Below are 17,719 nucleotides of genomic sequence, written 5' to 3'. Positions count from 1 at the left end.
TACCTGGTTTCTTCTCAGCCTTTATGCAATACTGTGGGGCTGCGTGTTTTTAAAATTCCTACCTTTGCTATTATGTTTTCTGTTCTTCACACTTGTTAGGGATCTGTGAACAGTTTTGCAATTCTCCCACATACCATATGATATCTATTAGGGACAATGCCACTTTTCACTTACCGACTCTGGAAAATGCAGTGTTTCCTGGTGACAGAACACTGCAGCTTCCGTTCACTGAAACTCCTTCTTCTCAGCTTGGTAAATCTGATTATAAAACAGCTTTGTTCTGATCACACGAGGCACTTTTCCTATGAAAGTTTTCCTACGACTTATCTGCATTTCATTCCTGTGACAAAATGAATCAGACAAAGGGGAAACAGGGGACAGGGAATAAGTCCACACAAGTTCTTGGCACACATTTTCAGCTACATTTTTCTCAGTTTAATCAGTAAGCTACATTAAAGTGACAGTTACCAGTTCAGGAAGCCAGAGTTTGATCAAATCAGCCACACGTAATTTGAGTGTCTTCCACTGGTGTGCAGACCCCAGAGCAGCAATTACTTGGTCATCTATCACAAGGACTTACTGGACAGACCCCACCCCCACTGTGGCCTGTTGAGCAGCAGTCAGCAGCAGAGTAGAGAGTGGATAGTCACCTGACCCAGGACTTCTTATAGGGATCTGCCAATTAGCAGCTGACCAATCGAAACTAACACCTAGTACCTAAGTCACATGACAGGGCAGTCCTTGTGACTGTAGGATTTCTGAATTACTGAGGTTATACAAAGGACACTCATTCAGGAAGGGGGGGTGTGCATAAGCCAAAACAGAAAACGCCCTGGCTACTGAGACAACTCAGGCTTTAAAACAAGTAACACCTTAGCCTCACACAGACAGAAGTGGAGACCCAGACAGGATGGCATATATTAAAAAATAATTCCAAAGCAGAGGCTGAGTTTAAAAACTTGCTTCAGCTGTAAATATACTGCTCATCCCCCTGACAATTGTACATTTAAAACTTCCTTCTGCCCAGCTCTACCGAGCCTTGTAGAGTCACTGTAGAGAAATGGGAGAGGTGCAAAACCCTCTTTTCCTTCCCTCAAAGGGCCCAAGAAGATTCCTAAGTTAAACATGTTTTCTTTTCAAACACTTGTAAAGCTTAAGCAATTTAAGCATCATAAGGACAAATCTTCATGCTAACTACAAATAATAGCTCCCTTCCGTGTTCATTTTGGACTGTCCATATCAAGCTCACTCTTGTAAAGTATACAAGCCCACTTCATGAAGTAGCTACCAATTCATTTTTAACACCCCCAATTTCTCTTAAATACCAAGTATGTCTCAGGAAGAAATTCAACCACGACGCTCCTACCATTTCTTCATTCTCTGAAAAACGGTACTTACAAGTGTTCCTTGTTTGGATCTGTCCACTTCTTCTCCCTCTCCCCTGACATCTGAAGTCAAAACATAGGCTCAGCTTCATCTTTCCAAACCAGATGCCCTATTTTGCTCAAGCAAAGCTGCAATAGCTATTTCTCTGAGGCAAGCCCAGAGCACTGTGCTGCTTGCCATTCCCAATTTATGGAAGGAAGCGTATGTCAAACAAACCAGGTGATGACTCACACTGCCTCCCCCGGCCACATTTTCCCTAGAATGGGAGGGTAGTGTAAGTGCAGCCATTTGGATATGAGTCAGTTTTATTAGACTGGTGGTTGTAGCTGATCTAACAAGTTCAGTTTTTTTTTTCTTTTGTAACTCGTGCATTTAAGAATCAGAATGCATGTTCTATTAGGTTTCAAAGCATTCAATCATGTAAATAAGAAAGCAATAAGATTATTTTTTAAGCCTCAGCTAAATTTTGGTCCCATTGACTAATATGTAATATTTCAGAACCATGCGTTGGAAATTTTACAACTAAGGCCACTGAACAATCAAGTTCACACAACATTGGGGAAATAAATGTGCAGTCTGTCTCACATCTTTATCAGCAGAGGAACCCAGTTTAAATCTCGTGTTGGGGCCCATGTGGCAGGTTCTCCAGGAAGTGGTCAGGGACACGAGAGTCATGCAAGAGGCTTTCACTTTTGTATGCACTGCAATTTTGCACTCTAACTAGAGTCATTCACATAGAAACACAAATGTGACAATGACCCAGCTGCCCACTCCAATATCTGAATATTCTTTTAAGGTTAACTTATTTAAAAGCTAAAGACAGAAACTTCAAAATCACCAAAAAGTCTATGGGAAAAATCCCAAATAAACTGCTTAAAAGTCTCCTTTGCAGTGAAAGGTTCAGTAAGTAGCATGACGGGAGTGGCATTACATGAAGTCAATTGTTCCTAGGTATTACGCAGACAGGAAGAAATGGAATAATGAATGCAATTCCCTGAACACAAAAAACCTGGGAGGCTCAGGCAAGCACTTCAAGTGCAGTTATCTCTTTTCAGCATACTTCCTTTAACCTTGAGCAAAGTCAGCAACTGCTCTGACTGAGCCTTAGCATTTGCTGTTGATTAAACCTTGATGGATAACTAGTCATGTTTTACCTTCTATTTTTTACAACACAAGGAAATATTCAAATAGCAATCCTCCAACTCATAGAAGAAGACACAGAAGAGATACACTCACTTAAATAATATTAAAAAGCTAATTCAGGAGATGATCATCCACTTAGTTAAAAATTAGCCTGCAGGTTTTACCGGAATAAACACCACTCTAAATTTTCATAGAGAATCAGTTTTTAGAAATTAAATTTATACAAACTACTTGTAAGACATTTGCAAATTATACTTTTCAAGTCTGTTTTAACTACAATCACATGTCTCTACTAATTATTAAAATCTGTTCATATCTCAATAGGGATATATTAATATTGCCACTGAGATTTACCGAGTAAAGTTTATTGACTTAGTTTTCTTTCTATGGTCCACAAAGAACATCAAATCTATATAATTAATTGCATAGCTTTCAATGGAAATAAATAAAAAACAAACATGAAAACTCTGGTATCTGAAGAGACCTTTAACATGTTTTAAGTTTGGAGGATGGCTCTGTTTCAATCTTGGTTTCTCCATTCCTAGCTGTGGGCGTGAACTGAAAAAGGCTGGAAACAGTCATGCACGTCATATGTATTCTATCATTAAAAAAAAAAAAAAAACCTTTAAGACAACTTTAGTGTTGATGGCAAACACCTGAGCAAGCAAGACATCATATTCTGCATGGAGTTTCAAGTATCTGTTACGGGATTTCCAATTCCATTTGCTGGGGCCTCCTAAAGGCAATGCAGAAGCTATGACCAAATGGAACCATTCAGAGAAACGGCATTCAGAAACTCCCATCCCAGCCAAGCATGCTGACAAAAAGCCTGACATCATAGCACACGCAGAAGGCTGGAAGGTTATAGAGCTCTGGCAGGAGGATAAGGAGTTACTTAAAGGCTAGCCTGAGTGAAACCCCACCTCAAAATTAAAAACAAAACAAAACAAAACTCTCACTGTAGTTGTCTCAGATAGGTCAAGATATTAAGACTGTCACCAGCCAGGAAAAAGAATTAGAAGAATATTATAGCCTTGTTCAGGGGCAGAGCACTATCTGTTACCTCCAAACAGTCCCTGACAAGAGGAACAAAGAGGAGTATAGACCCAGGAAAGTTTTTACATCTACTCTACTTTGCTTTTTTTTAAAAGTTCATAAGAACACAGCATAAAACCCCACTATATTTAGCCTGAGTGAAACCAGCAGGCACTTGGGAAGAAAACCTCAGTATACATTCTGTTAGTTTGTCTTAGAAATTTTACTTCCTTTATCCAAGTACAAGAAGATCTGGTTCCATTTGAAAGCTATATGAAGCAGTTCAACCATTCCACAAGCTCTTGGGTAACAAAAGCTAATAGTTTCCATTCAGCATGTGACGTACTTGAAAAATGACAAAAAAAAGGACAGCAAGAAAATATCTCTGAAGTACAAGCACACTTTAGAAATATGCATATCATCAAATACCCTGCTTGGCTAAAGGACAAGCAACTATTTCAACTTGTCTTTAACCTGACTGGGGCAGGCAGCATAATGGAGAGAGGGTGGTTGGGATTACAAATGGTGGGGGGAGGCTCAGCCTCAACCCTTTGCATAAGAGTTTGGGTCAGAGGCACAAATCTGGTTCAACTCTGCACTAAAAAGTTGGTTTGGGGAAACAAATTGTGTGTCAGCAACTGAAAATTACAAATAATATGACTTAGTCAGGTCCAGAAGCCTCAACTATAGGACAGGATCAACACAGACAGCAAGAGATCCAATACTGGCCCCAGGATAGTGTTGCCTGAAGGAATCTGACAGTGACATCATTTCTGTTTTTCATCACCAGAAGAGTGGGCATAAAGAAGAAGATACACGGAAGAAATAGAAATCTGTTTCCAAGGTGAGCATCCACCCCCAGGAGTTCTCTTCCACTCACTCAAAGGTTTGGAAGATCAGCATCAAGCCTCCAAGTCCTATTTTCATTTAAAGTCAAATAATGTGACACATGACTATAACTCCCTGCTTTGGGAAGCAAGGGTGAGAGGAACACAAGTTCAATACCACCCTGAGGTACAGAGTGAGAGCTTGTCTCTAAAACACAACCAAATTACTCTGTTTTGAAAGCACATTAGCTTTTTATATAGTTTATATAAAAAATTTCCAGTTTCATAACTATGTCATAGGAACTTGCCTTCATGGCTATGCTATGTGAATGCCTCCACAAACACGCAAACAAACTACATGCAGATTTATGTAAGACACTCAGAGCATCTCTTTATGAGGACTGGACTCTGATCTAAGCTTTTCTTGTCATATAAGGAGCTGCCTGTCTTCTTGAAATGATTTCACACAGAAGCCACATACTTCACTCAGAAAATTTTTTTATTACTCGCCTTCTGCCCCACCCATTTTTAAGAAAGAACTGACTCAGTTCTTTGATGACAACATCGTGGGTGGGAGTGAATACAGGAGTGGGCAGGGTAGGAGGAAAAGAGGAGGAGGGGGGAAAAGAGGAGGAGGAGGAAAAGAAGGAGCCAAAAGCTGAATCACAGCCATGTGAGTAATCCTAGGGCTTTTTTTTCTTCCTAAGGATATAAATCAAATTAAGCTTGTTTTGCTGTGGGTGAAGGAAAGAATATAATAATATCATGAATCAGAGCAATTATCAGTTATGTGACACTCACTAAAAATTAACTACAATCATTGTTTTCTCCAAAGCTGTCCAGAAGATGAAAGAACATTTACTAATCAATACAATTCTTGACAAAAATCCCTCAAATTTGAACTCAATGATAACCATCTTCTTTAAAAAAAATAAAATAAATCCATCTACACATATAATTCAGAAAACACTTATTTCAGAAACCACTGTGAGATAATCTTTGGCCCTTGGAGATAAGTGAGAAAAACACCATGAGATTACTGGGTAGAGGTCTGGTTACACACTATGTATATCAAAGACAATACATAATTATAAGGCCAATTTTTCCAAAAGTGATTTAACACCTCGAAAGCAGACCCTGGAAATGAGTGCATGAGTAGAGCAAACCCTCAGAAGAAAGTATGCATCTCTGCCCTAACAGTTTGTAGTAAGTAGAAAGTTATTACATGAACCTTTCAAATTGGCTTCGCCAGAAATACATGAATGGTCATGAATGGCTGAATTACTAAGAATAATTAGAAAAAGATGAACTGAAGACAAATAAAAATTAAGCATTAAAAATGTATGTGGGAGTAGTATATGGAGAGGAGAGATCAGCTCTAAGGCACACTTCTAGTCAATCACCTGGACACAAGGTCAACCCATACATACACAATGAGACTTCTTTAAAAGACAGTGGCTAGCTTAATGAAAGTTTTTAAACAACCAAATTAATATTTTCTGTTCTTGGGTAAATATAGATATTAAGAAGTCAAGGGGGCATTTCCCCCTTGGCAATGTTGAGTCTGGAACATAGGTGCTCTGGCATGCTAGACAAGCGTTCTCCCAAAAAGCTGTTTGATGTTAGTTTTGCTAAAGCACCAAGCTAATTAGACAGTGTTTTCTACAAATCCAGTTCCTTTCAGAATGATCTACAGAGCTCAAAGAGGACAGTGCTTTTGTCACATTGTTAGCTTTTTCCAAAGTTCATCTCTATTTATAGGATAGTAATTTTGTACTAGCACTATTAAAGGGGGCTCTCATAAATTATTTCAATACAACGTAGAATATGCCAAGGCTTTGAAGCTTCTTGGGTTCTTTGTACTCCTCAATTTGGAAATGTTAATTAGTAGTGATGAGTTCTTTGTAGATGATAATTTGTATACCCAAGTTGGCTGATCTGTAAATCTTAACCAAGATATACTATCTATCAATGTGGGGTTTATATAAAATGAGCAACGTCTGTTCTCAGACTGGATTACTTAGCTATCTACAAACTCAGCCTTCAAGTACTCTGCCAAGTACATATGACTTATTGTTCAGTCAGTATTCTCCAAACTCTTAATCTCAAATTTCCTATGTAACAAAACCAACATTCAAGCCCAATTTTGCCACATCCTGTTCTATGCCTACTAAAACTTGCTAAAAGCAATTTCCAATTCATATTTAATTCACTCAGGGGAAAAAAGTTTCTGTAGCTGAGATGGTTCAATTGGAAATTTCACTTGCGACCACGCAAAGGACCCATATTCTTTCAGAACTCATGCTTAAAAAAAAGTCAAGCATCATTGTAAAAAAAAAAAAAAAAAAAATCAGTAATCCCATTGCTGGGTAAGCCAGAACAATTGTTTCCCTGGATAATATGGTCTAGGCTAATCAGAGAGCACCAAGCCAGTGAGAGGTCCTGTATCCAAAAAAGAAAAAAAAAGAAAGAAAGAGAGAGAGAGAGAGATTGGTGCTGGAGATAGAAGGCCATCCTCTGGCCTGCACATATACATGTACACCTGCACACACAAAATTCAGATGGTCTAAATATTAACACTAGGGAAAACATTGAGGGGAAAAAAGAAACAGATTTCATTAATCCCCAGGGTAAAAGTACCTTAAAGAGTCATTCAGCAGTCTCTTTAGGTACTTTCTGTTCCGTAATATGCTAAACAATTGGAGTGGGAGCAAGGGTGGATACAGGGGCTGCCAAGCATTTTTCAAGTTGGGGGAATCACAAGTTTCAGAGATACTGTAGATTTTAAGTGGAGTGAATTTCAGACTGATTATAATCAGTCACTAAGTATGTAATAAGTAAAAGGAAAAAAATATTGCAGCAAAGATACCCTGGAGAGCATTAATCTGGTCAAGGACAGAGGATGTATGTACCAGTGGTGGAGGGATGAACTTTGTTGGGTGAGGACAAAGGAAAGGAGTCAGAAGGAAAAAGCAAGTGGATATGGTGAGTAGGGAGGTCAGCATACAAACAGCCCTCATAAAATACACCACATACATCCTAGGAAACTGGCTTTCAAAGATAGAAAACAATGCACTGTCAGAAAACAGATGAAACAGTAAGAAAAATGGAAACAGGGAAATTGCATAGACAAGAGATAAAAGTAATTAACGGTCCTATTTGGTAGTGATGCTTATGTACCTGAGAATGACCAGCATGGTACATATGCACAAAGCTGTAATGGGAGGCACTCACAGGTTGGTGGCAACCAACAGTTGTCTAATTGGACTTATTGCCCACTAGGCAGGTGGGAAATCATTACTGGTACTAGAAACTTAGCCAGCTTCCAAGGCTAGTGATGTCACAGACTTACAAAGGAATCCACTTTGGTCAAGCCACTTCCAGTATAATTCCTTACTACATTTTAAATATTATCCTTATACAGGTGGCAGAAACACATAGAGACAGCTTACCTGAACAAGGATGAGCTAACGGGCCACCAAACTAATAGCTGGGAATCCAGCATGGGACTGACGCAGGCCCCCCTGAATATGGATCTCAGCCAGAAGGACTGAGCAGTCTAAGGGACCTCAGACAGTGGAGCCAGGATGTATCCCTGGTGCACAAAAGGACCTTGTGGACACATCCCCCATGGAGGGATAACTGCCTTAATCTAGAGACAGGAGAGCAGCCCTAGTCCCTACTTCACATGACCTGTCAGATCTACATGACCCCAACTGGATGGCATTCCCCTACATATGGAATTGGGGTGGGGGAATGGGAGGGGAGGATGGTTAGAGTGCATGTGAATGGGCAGAGAGGGTAAAAGGGAGGGAGGGAAATAGGGGGGGAAGGGAGAGGGAACTGGGATCGACATGTAAAACAATAAATTAAATTAAAAAAAAAATGCTTTGACTCCAAAATTTAAGTTCAAGGACAAGTTACTGGGGAAAATGATTTCTATTTTTGTTTCCAAAGAAAATGAAAAGCTATGGATTCCTTCCAGATTAATGTGGTTTGATCAAGCCAGACCGCCTGAAACAGAGTACCAGGTGATCCTACATTCAAAACAGCTGGACAAAGCAGCCTTACAGACTACAGCCAGGATTTCTGCATCTTCTTAGAATCCTCCATGACAGTGCCCAAATTCCCAAATATTGTCTATAAATGTTTGTTTCCCTTTAAATGGACTTGGTTATATAAAATAAATTAAAAAAATAAATAAATATTATCCTTATACCCACAGATAAGTGGAGCTACCAGCCTTCAATGAAGCCACAGAAAACCACAGATGGACACAATACAAAGGATGAGCAAGTCATAGACAGCCTAAGCCCAATGGATATGAACATACCCTTACTCCTGCATCTACAGCTCAGCGGATATGGGGAAAGAAGGGAAAACATTCTAAGAGTCAGAATACCAAAAAGCTTGCTGTGAAAGTCTCACCTAGAAATTGCCAGAGCATTATCAAAGGATATGCTAACATGGAATGGGGAAATATTCATGGGTTTCTACCCCTAGGCAAAGAACAATAGGCAACTAACGACTGCTTGGGTAAGGAGAATTACCCACTCCCAAGGATGACTGTCCTCACCCCATTGTTTTTCCAATGCAGAGTGTTCAGCCTTGAAATGATATAAACACTGATTTGGAGGGTGGTAATTACACATATTAGTGCATACACTCAAACATATATGTACCAGTAATAAAACAAGCATGTTATCAACTTTAGCTAGGGAGAAAGGGAACATGAAAATGAATATATTTCAATTTCAATTAAAACCATTAAAAATGGAAAAGAGGAACATGAAAGATATTACCTCATTTGAAAAATTTCGTTTTAATAATAAACTTTAATTCCCAAACTTGTAGCTACTAAGTTGCCACTTTCCGTTTTCTATCATATACCTTTCTGCCTACTTATCCAGCATTAGACCAAGCTATCAGAACCATGCAGCCTGTGGAAAAGCAGGGAGTGTTGGAACCTGAAACTAGCACAAGATTAAAAATGCAGTTGGTGTGGGTGGTGTAGAGGGGACTGCCTGTTGCATGAAATCGGGGAAGAAAGTCATGGCAAGTAGACATTGCATTGAGGCTATAGGCAAAGGAGAATACTTAAGAGATGGTATAGGGAGGAAACACACGCATACATACTTGTTTTTTAAGGACTAGGTATGAAACCCATAGTCCTCTATGACCTAGATACTATCATATTCAGTGTCAATTAGACTGGATTTTCAATCACCTAGGTAAGACATCTCAGAGCATGTCTGTGAGGATATTTTCATAGATGTTCAGCCAAAGAGGGAAGAGCCACCCTGCACCATGACCACAGCAACTGGTGTCCTGGCCTTAATGAACTCAAATGTGCAAGTGTGCAGCTCCTGCGGCAGCACAAGCAATAAAATAGTGAACAACAGCAGCAACAACAAAAGAGCAAAACTTCCTTCCATATGTAACTTGCTTCTCTCAAGAATTTTGTCACAAATGTGAGAAAAATGACCAAGCTGCATCTAGGTGCTTTTAACTTTTATGAGATGTGGTCTGTCAACACAAGTATCAAATAATGCTCCTATTTCAACCTGAGTAGTTGGTGCACATCGTCACAATAATACCTCTACTTCTAGTCTCACCTCAAGACCAAGAATTTTCCTAATGTGAAGAACTGCTATGACAAAACTAACATTTTTCTCTCTATTCCACCCTAGCAAGCAATTAGAAAAGAATGAGATAATCTATTCAAGGCCACAGATAGTAACAATTGTAAAAGATGACTCCACATTCAAATACCAGATGCTAGAAACTCCAGATTTCTCTTATCTTAGAAGCCTATAGCTTCTATATAAAAAGAAAGAAAGAAAACAGAAAAGCAAGGAAGAAAGGAAAAGAAAACCTACAGCTGTCTGGAGAAAAAAAAAACTATCCTTAAACCAATCTCAAACAGGCAAATGAATTGTCACCAATGGATAATCAGTCCCAACTGTGAGAAAAAAAGTTAAGTGGTAAAAAAAGAAACCCTAACAAATACTTGCCAGCTCTCACCTTCTCCTGGATAATTACGTTCAACAGTAATATTTGCTTTCACAAAAAGAAAAATATAAACACTCCCAACAACAGCAAGAAACATAAAGTTAAGTTTACAATTCTAATGCCCAATTTCATCCACATTGAAACACTACAGATTTAATGAAACAAACTTTCAGGTAACATTAGGAAAGTAGCAAACTCTGCTGTACCATAACATGGAATCTTGAAGACAGACATGCACTAGTTTTTCATTGCTTTGTTCTGAGGAATTAGAGAACATCCTTTGCCTTCACTTCACTGCTTATAATGGATCATCATGTCTGTATGTAATGATGTAAGGGAGTATAATACAGCTTCAAATACTTCTACATTCCAAAGTATTTCTCTAAAAAGTAGAGTCGCAGTCATTTTCCCAACTTCACTAATATTAAATTCACTCCCTACTATCATGCCTTCCTTCGTGTACTAGGACACTGTTCCAAAGCCAACAAAATTTCCTTTCCAAACAATTTTACTAAGAACCTATCACATAGCAGGTATACTCAATCTATACAGAAACAGGAACACAGACATCACATACAGTCAAGTGAATATGTATTGCCAAATTGTGGATGCCAGGGTGAACAACAGCTGTATAATAACCAGTGCCGGGCAGATAACAATTGGAGTCTCATCCACTGTCATATGTTCAGTAATTTTAGAGGTATGTAGATCTCAGAGAGTGCCCAAAAGAAAGTCCTTTAGACTATGAAATATTGTAGATGTTGTGGCTTCCCCTCTAACTGGGTGGGCATGCTTTCCCTATCACAGATTTCTGACCACATTGCCCCATATACTTTTTCAGTCATTCCACATCTTACAAATTAGTCCCTAATTCCTAGACACTATGCAGGGTGTAGGGAATATGGCAATGGACAAAAGACAGAGGCTCTGTCCTAATGCAGTTTCCAGACTATAAGGAAAGGAAATAGAATCAAATAAATACAGAATAAACTAGCAGATAGATGATAAAGTGCTCTGAAAGAATAGAGGAGGCACAAAGGGACAGATTAAATAGTCACAGGACAGTGAATGAATGGGCCATGGCAGAAAGGAAAGAACTTGAAGTGGACACATACCTTCTCAGGGAGAAAAAAAAAATCAGCAGAAAATCCAGTGTCACATGGCAAAATAAGCAGGGAAGAAAGAAGAAAGAAATGAGACTTATTAGGCAGGACAAGCACAGGGAAGCAAGCTATACAGGGCTTCCTGGATCAGTAATATGCACTTTGATTATGACAGCAGGTTGTCCAAAGATCTTAGGAGAGTATTTTAGGACAGCTATCTGACATAACATATACAGAGGTTTTTTTTTTTTTTTCACTTGGTCCACAAAGGGTTTGTTCTATTGCTTTGTATCTGTGCTGAGAGTAAGGGCAATTGGAAGGAAAAAGACTGAAGCCCTTGAACATGAAGGAGTTGGGGCAATGACAAGGAGCTCAACAAAGGAGTACAGGGTAGTTTTAAGTCAACTTGACACTAAGAAAATGTATCCATAAGATCCAGCTGTAAGGCATTTTCTTACTTAGTTGGGTTGGTGGTCCTCTGTACTATAAGAAAGCAGGATGAGCAAGTCATGTGAAGCAAGCAAGCAATCAAGCAGAGTGCCCCCATGGCCTCTGCCTCCAGATTCCTTTCTTCAGTTTGATGATGAACTGTTATATGGAATGGTTGTATGTGAGCAGAACAAACCCACTCCTCCCCAAGTTGCTTTGGTTGTATCTTTTATCACAGGAATAATAACCATAAGAAAAATGAGCTAGCAAATAATACCCTTCAAGGAATCAATGGCATCAGGAGACAAAATGAAGACCATGTAATCATCTGATAAGCTGATGGACACCAGGACCATCAGCTTATCACACTGAATTTCAACTGTATAGTTCTGGGTGTTCTTGACAGGGTAAGATGGGCAAAACCTATAGAGCATAGGACAGAGGCATGCCAGGTAGTCCTAAGAGATAACTCTGCCAAACAGAAATGGAAAAATGGCTTCAGGAAGAAGTGGGTGGTAGAATACAGGTCAATTGTAGGAGCCTAGCCTTCACTTCTGATGAGGCAAAATGTGAAGGTAAGTCAGAGAGATCACCCATGGAAGTATATTGGTGCAGTATGTTTGGTTTGATCCCATCTGGCTGCTTATTGTTCCAACTCCCACACTGGTAAAAGGAAGCGCACATCTTCAATGCATTTTTTTAAGCAACAAATAAAAAACTGTTGGTGATATAACACAGGATAACCTAAGTCTGTAGCTATAGACTGAAATATCTAGCAAAGCTTCAAACACAAGTGTTCAGAAAAGCCCTGTAATCAATGGGGCTTAGCTTTTTTTTTTCTTTTTTCTTTTTTTTTTTTTTTTTTTTTTTTTTTTTTTTTGCTAAGAAACATTAACTATGAGCAAAGTACATCAATAACTGAATAGTACTTCAAAAACGCAACAACCCTATCGGCAAATATTGCTTGAAAACACCTAGTATATAGCTTATTTGGGTCTGTCTCATGAACTGAAGGTTGGACGTGTCTCCATGAATGATATCAGTGCCTCCAATAGGCAGGAATAGTGCCAAGCACCAGGTAGAATCAATCTGTAGCCAAACATCTGAGTAGAGGTCTTGGAAATTAAAGAGACTGAATCCTACCACTGAGCATCTTGAGGACTATACAGAATATAACTGAACATGAAATTAATATTTACTGACTACAACAATGCTGTTCCAGGATTTGTACAGACACATACAGACACACACACAAAGACGGGGTACCTGAATTAGTTTATCACAGGTAAGAACAGTCAAATTGGGCTCAGAACACAAACTGCCCAAGCCAAATACAGGTTCTCTACCTGAATCTACTGATAGCATGACATGTAACCTTGGAATTTGCCAAAATTAGCATTAAAAACTTTCAGAAAAAAAATTACAAAGAGAGCAAAGGAATGTTACATATCCTCAGAACACCAATTGTACTATGAAGTTTGAGGGAATACAAATTTAAGGTACAAAACCAATTTCTAGATTGCTTCAATGAGCCAACACAACTATCATGAAGATTAAAAACATACAATTCACATTTTAGGAGAATACAGGGACTGGAAATAGATTATATGCTTGCCACAGCCTATTTTTGTCCTCATTGCCTCTGAGGTTCTCTTCTGAAACTCCAGAGGGACAATGGAAAAAAAAACTGTCTACTGAAGCAGAAGAGATCTTACCCTGCCAGGAAATGGCCCTGTGAGGGCTCTCCATTATGAGAAGAGACAGATTTAAGCAAGTTTACTTAGCAAGAACAAGGAGGACGGAGGACGGTTAGCAAGTGAACCAGGGCTACCAACTTGTGCCATCTCTGCACATTATCATGTGATTTGGAGTCTCTTGGAAAGATACTCAATTACCCAATGAAGCTGTGTTGCTGTGTAGGTGCAGTATCTTTTCTCTTCCTTCTTTTTCTTTCATTTGGTTCATTGCTTTGTTTTTGTGGGTTCTGTGGCATGTGTCTGGTATAGATAGGGATGGTGTACTCTAGACAAGTGTCTGACCACTGAGCTACATCCTTACTTAACCTTATAAGCTGAGAAGTCTAAATAATGTGGTCTCTACTCAAAACCTCATCAACACATCAGTCCTCCTCAACTCAGGTGACTAAGAACTGCCAGTGATATTTTAACAAGGTCTGTCTATCCCCACCTGTTCCATTATTGTAGCTCCAAATGGAAGGAAACAGGTGTTAGAAATAGAATAGAACAAGATGGCATGAATTGGTTTCCATTTTCAAAGTTCCAATATTGAACAAGGAACAGATGTGACCAAACAAAGGGAAATTATGTCTCAACATAGGAAACTGTACATTTGTATCAACTATATATACTATGTGCTCTGAAGACCACACGAATATTGGTTTGTTCTTCAAAGAAAATTTCCTTTCACCTTACAATACAGCCCCATGACTAGGATCTGGAACACCAGAAATCATAATGTGATCATAGCGACCTGGTACAAAAGTGAGGAAAGATCAGATACATTATGCAGCACTACAGTATATACAAATGCACCACAGCAAACAAACAGTTACGAAGACTATGAATGATCTAAGGAAGCATGTGGACTCCAAAGAAACAGAAAGTACACCTTTAGCTTCTCCATCCTTTTTTCAAATGTTCTCTGCTGCCTGCCAGTGCTCAGCCTTCAGAATATTCAAGCGTGTGCTTTGAGATGAGCTACACTGTAATGAGCAGCAAGGATTGCCAAGAAACAAGTCTGAGCCGGGTTCAGTGCCACAGTTAGAGTTGGAAAGAGTAAAAGAACATAATAGAAGATCCAAGGACTAGTACTACCACTTCCTTTGTTATTGTTGTTCTTTCTCCCCACTACCCCCTTTTTAAAGACAGATCATCTCTATACCTTAGGCTATACTTAAATACAATTCTCCCAACCTCAACCTCGCACCACGTGTTAGATTTACAGTTTGCAGTATTCTATCATCCAGGAATAACTTGGTCTTTTTATTTCTAAAGAGAATGAAGGTGCTGCAGCTGTAGCCAATGAGCCATGCAGTGATGACCCAGAAGAGCTCCATAAAGAACACATGTCAGAGGCATCACCCACAAAGCAGGGATTCCTGCTTCCCATCTTAAGCCAGCATCCTGGCCCAACTCTCAACCAAGAAAGACACCCAATTCCACGGGAAGATTCCTATGAAAAGAAGCTTATGAAACAGGGAGATCCCAAGCAATATCCCCTTCCCAAAGGCAAAAGCCACTAATGCAGAAAAAAATGGAAGGAAATGGGGCTGACAGTGGCACATTAAGACTGTTTACCAGGAAAGGCACTTCCTATTAGCCCCATCTTCCTAACTTTAACCATGTGGGGACACAGGTCAAAGGAACACCTTTTCTTTTGAGACAGGGTCTCCAAATATAGTCCTGGCTGTCCTGAAACACCAAACTGGACTCAACCTCACAGATCTACCTGCCTAGCAAGTAGTCTACCAGTCTAGCAAGTGCTGCCACTAAAGGCATGTACCATCATGTCTGGTCCAATTCCCCAGGCTTTCAAGCAGGAAACACATTGTAGTATTTCTAAGTATATAGAGTAAAATAACATGCCAATGAGTCAGTGTAAAGTTCCTTCACTGCTCATACCTTCCTGCACATGGTCTAACATATATATGAGCTCAAACTATAACATAAGGTCACCACACCAGCCAGGTATTACATTAGGGAGTGAATTATATGTCAGTTCCAACCACCATGCTCCCTCCGGCAAAGTGGTTGGAAGTATATTCTGTATATCTCGGAAGCAGAGTTCTGCCTAGCATATACAAGGACTATGATTCCAATAGAAGCACTATGTGTTAAAACAAACAAACTAGCAATAATTATCACAAACACAAACAACCCCATGTTGTCATTAGGGAATGTTTTATGCTGTTTTAAGACATGAGTGCTAAGATGTGGACTGGGGTGCCTTCTGCCTGATTCTTACAGATAACTGCAAAGAGTGAGTTCCTAAGCAGTTGTAGTACCTTTACAGCTTCTCATACAGAGCATTTTTTTTAATATGTGTTGAATGCAGGTGAACGAGAAGCCAGAGTTTCATGTCAGATATCTTACTGGACTACTTTCTAAGGGTGCCTCGCTGAAACAGGAACTCATTAATTCAGCTAGACTGGATAGTCACAACCGAAGGATTCATCTGTCTGCCTTCCTAGCAGCAAGTTTAGATTCATGCTGATATGCCCAGCTTTTTCAGGGATGCAGGAGATCCACTCTCTTGTTCTTATGTTTATGCTACAGGTATTTTACCACTGAGTCATCTCCCCAAACCAAGTTTCAAGGTTGTTGAAAGAGTGACAATTCCATTAAATGGGGATCCCACAGGTGGGAAAAACAAATATCTGAAGGTATTACCATAATGACTCCTTGGGATTAGAGAAACGGCTCTGTGAGTTAGATTCCAAGCACCCACACAGCAACACATACCCTCACACAGAGGTTCCATGAGATCTGATACCCCCTTTGGCCTCTACAAGAACCAGGCATACAAATCTTGCACAGACAAACATAAATGCAAACTGTCATACACATCAAATTATAGTGGAAAACCATACAGCATCTCAACAAAAACCAGTGTCCCTGAAATGAGCAGATTCTAGGAACCCTGGGACAAAATCAAGTTTTAGGGGACAGGAAAAGAATGGGACTGAAAGAGATGACTTAGTGATAGGTTACATAAGACAAGCTCAGTCAGTAAAGGATTTCTGGCAGCAAGGTCAAGGTGAATCATAATTCCCTCACTACTGCTAGTGAGTTTCCATCTGTGACTCTCCTCTCATTTCTACTCCATTCCTTTTCCATGTCTGCCACACAGACACTCAACCAGTTCTACGTGCTGATAGCTACTGAAGGTGTATGTACTTCAACTTATTTATTCAGATCTTTCCTTCCAATCTTTCACAGATAAGTGGTTCCCCTAGAATGTTATTATTTCCTATTTCTGCTGCTTACTATAAAAATAATTTATGGTAGAAAACTTCGTATACACAAGAATTAAGTGAATAGTACATAAGGTACAATTGTATCTTAAATTTCTTTTTTTTCAACAACAATAATAGGAGTAACAACAACTCTTTGACTTTGGGTAGTTAAAAAACTATCACTAGAAAATAAAAAAGCAAGTGTAACGTAAATGCATAGGCAGACTGTTGCTTGTTTTCTTTTCAGACAGGGTCTCACTGTGGCCCAAGCTGTCTAGAACTCACTATGTAGCTCAGGATGGCCTTAAAACTTCATGTTTCACCCCACAGTTGTGTGGATTATAGGCATGAATTCATCACACGAAGTGAACGATTTTAATATTTTAATTAATTTATTTATTGTGCTACATATGTATGGATGAATGCCATAGCATGAATGTGGAAATCAGCAAACAACATATGGGAGTTGGTTCTTGCCTCTACAATGTGGGCCCCAGGATCAAAATCAAGTTGTCATGCATAAACCAACTCACCAATCTGAGATGAATTTAAGACATATGTTTCTTATGCTTGTTTTCTTAGGGTGAAATTATTACCATATGAAAAGATAATATTCTATATACTGTATCATTAATCTCTAAATCCATGTTCCACATCTATTTGAAAAGCTATTATGCCAAAATTCTTTTTAAATGACAAATGATTATTTTGTATCCTAGAAGTCAGGGTGGCATCTTCTTAAATTTAATTTGAACAGCATAGATCATTTTCCACATAACTAAGCAGATTCCACAATTAAAAATGAGCCA

General features: G+C 39.2%; 1 long non-coding RNA gene across 1 annotated transcript in view; it reads right to left on the bottom strand.

Annotated features, from left to right (window-relative positions):
- LOC127218316 (uncharacterized) overlaps positions 1–17,719 on the bottom strand; it is a 79,678-nt gene that overhangs the window by 21,593 nt on the left and 40,366 nt on the right. Inside the window, exon 3 of the long non-coding RNA XR_007834181.1 lies at positions 175–340. This is a non-coding gene — a long non-coding RNA (uncharacterized LOC127218316). The remainder of the gene's footprint in view (positions 1–174; positions 341–17,719) is intronic.

Source organism: Phodopus roborovskii, unplaced genomic scaffold (assembly GCF_943737965.1).
Source record: "Phodopus roborovskii unplaced genomic scaffold, PHOROB, whole genome shotgun sequence".
NCBI lineage: Eukaryota > Metazoa > Chordata > Mammalia > Rodentia > Cricetidae > Phodopus > Phodopus roborovskii.
Note: the sequence above shows the minus strand (reverse complement) of the source record. Positions and strands in the feature narration are given on the sequence as shown.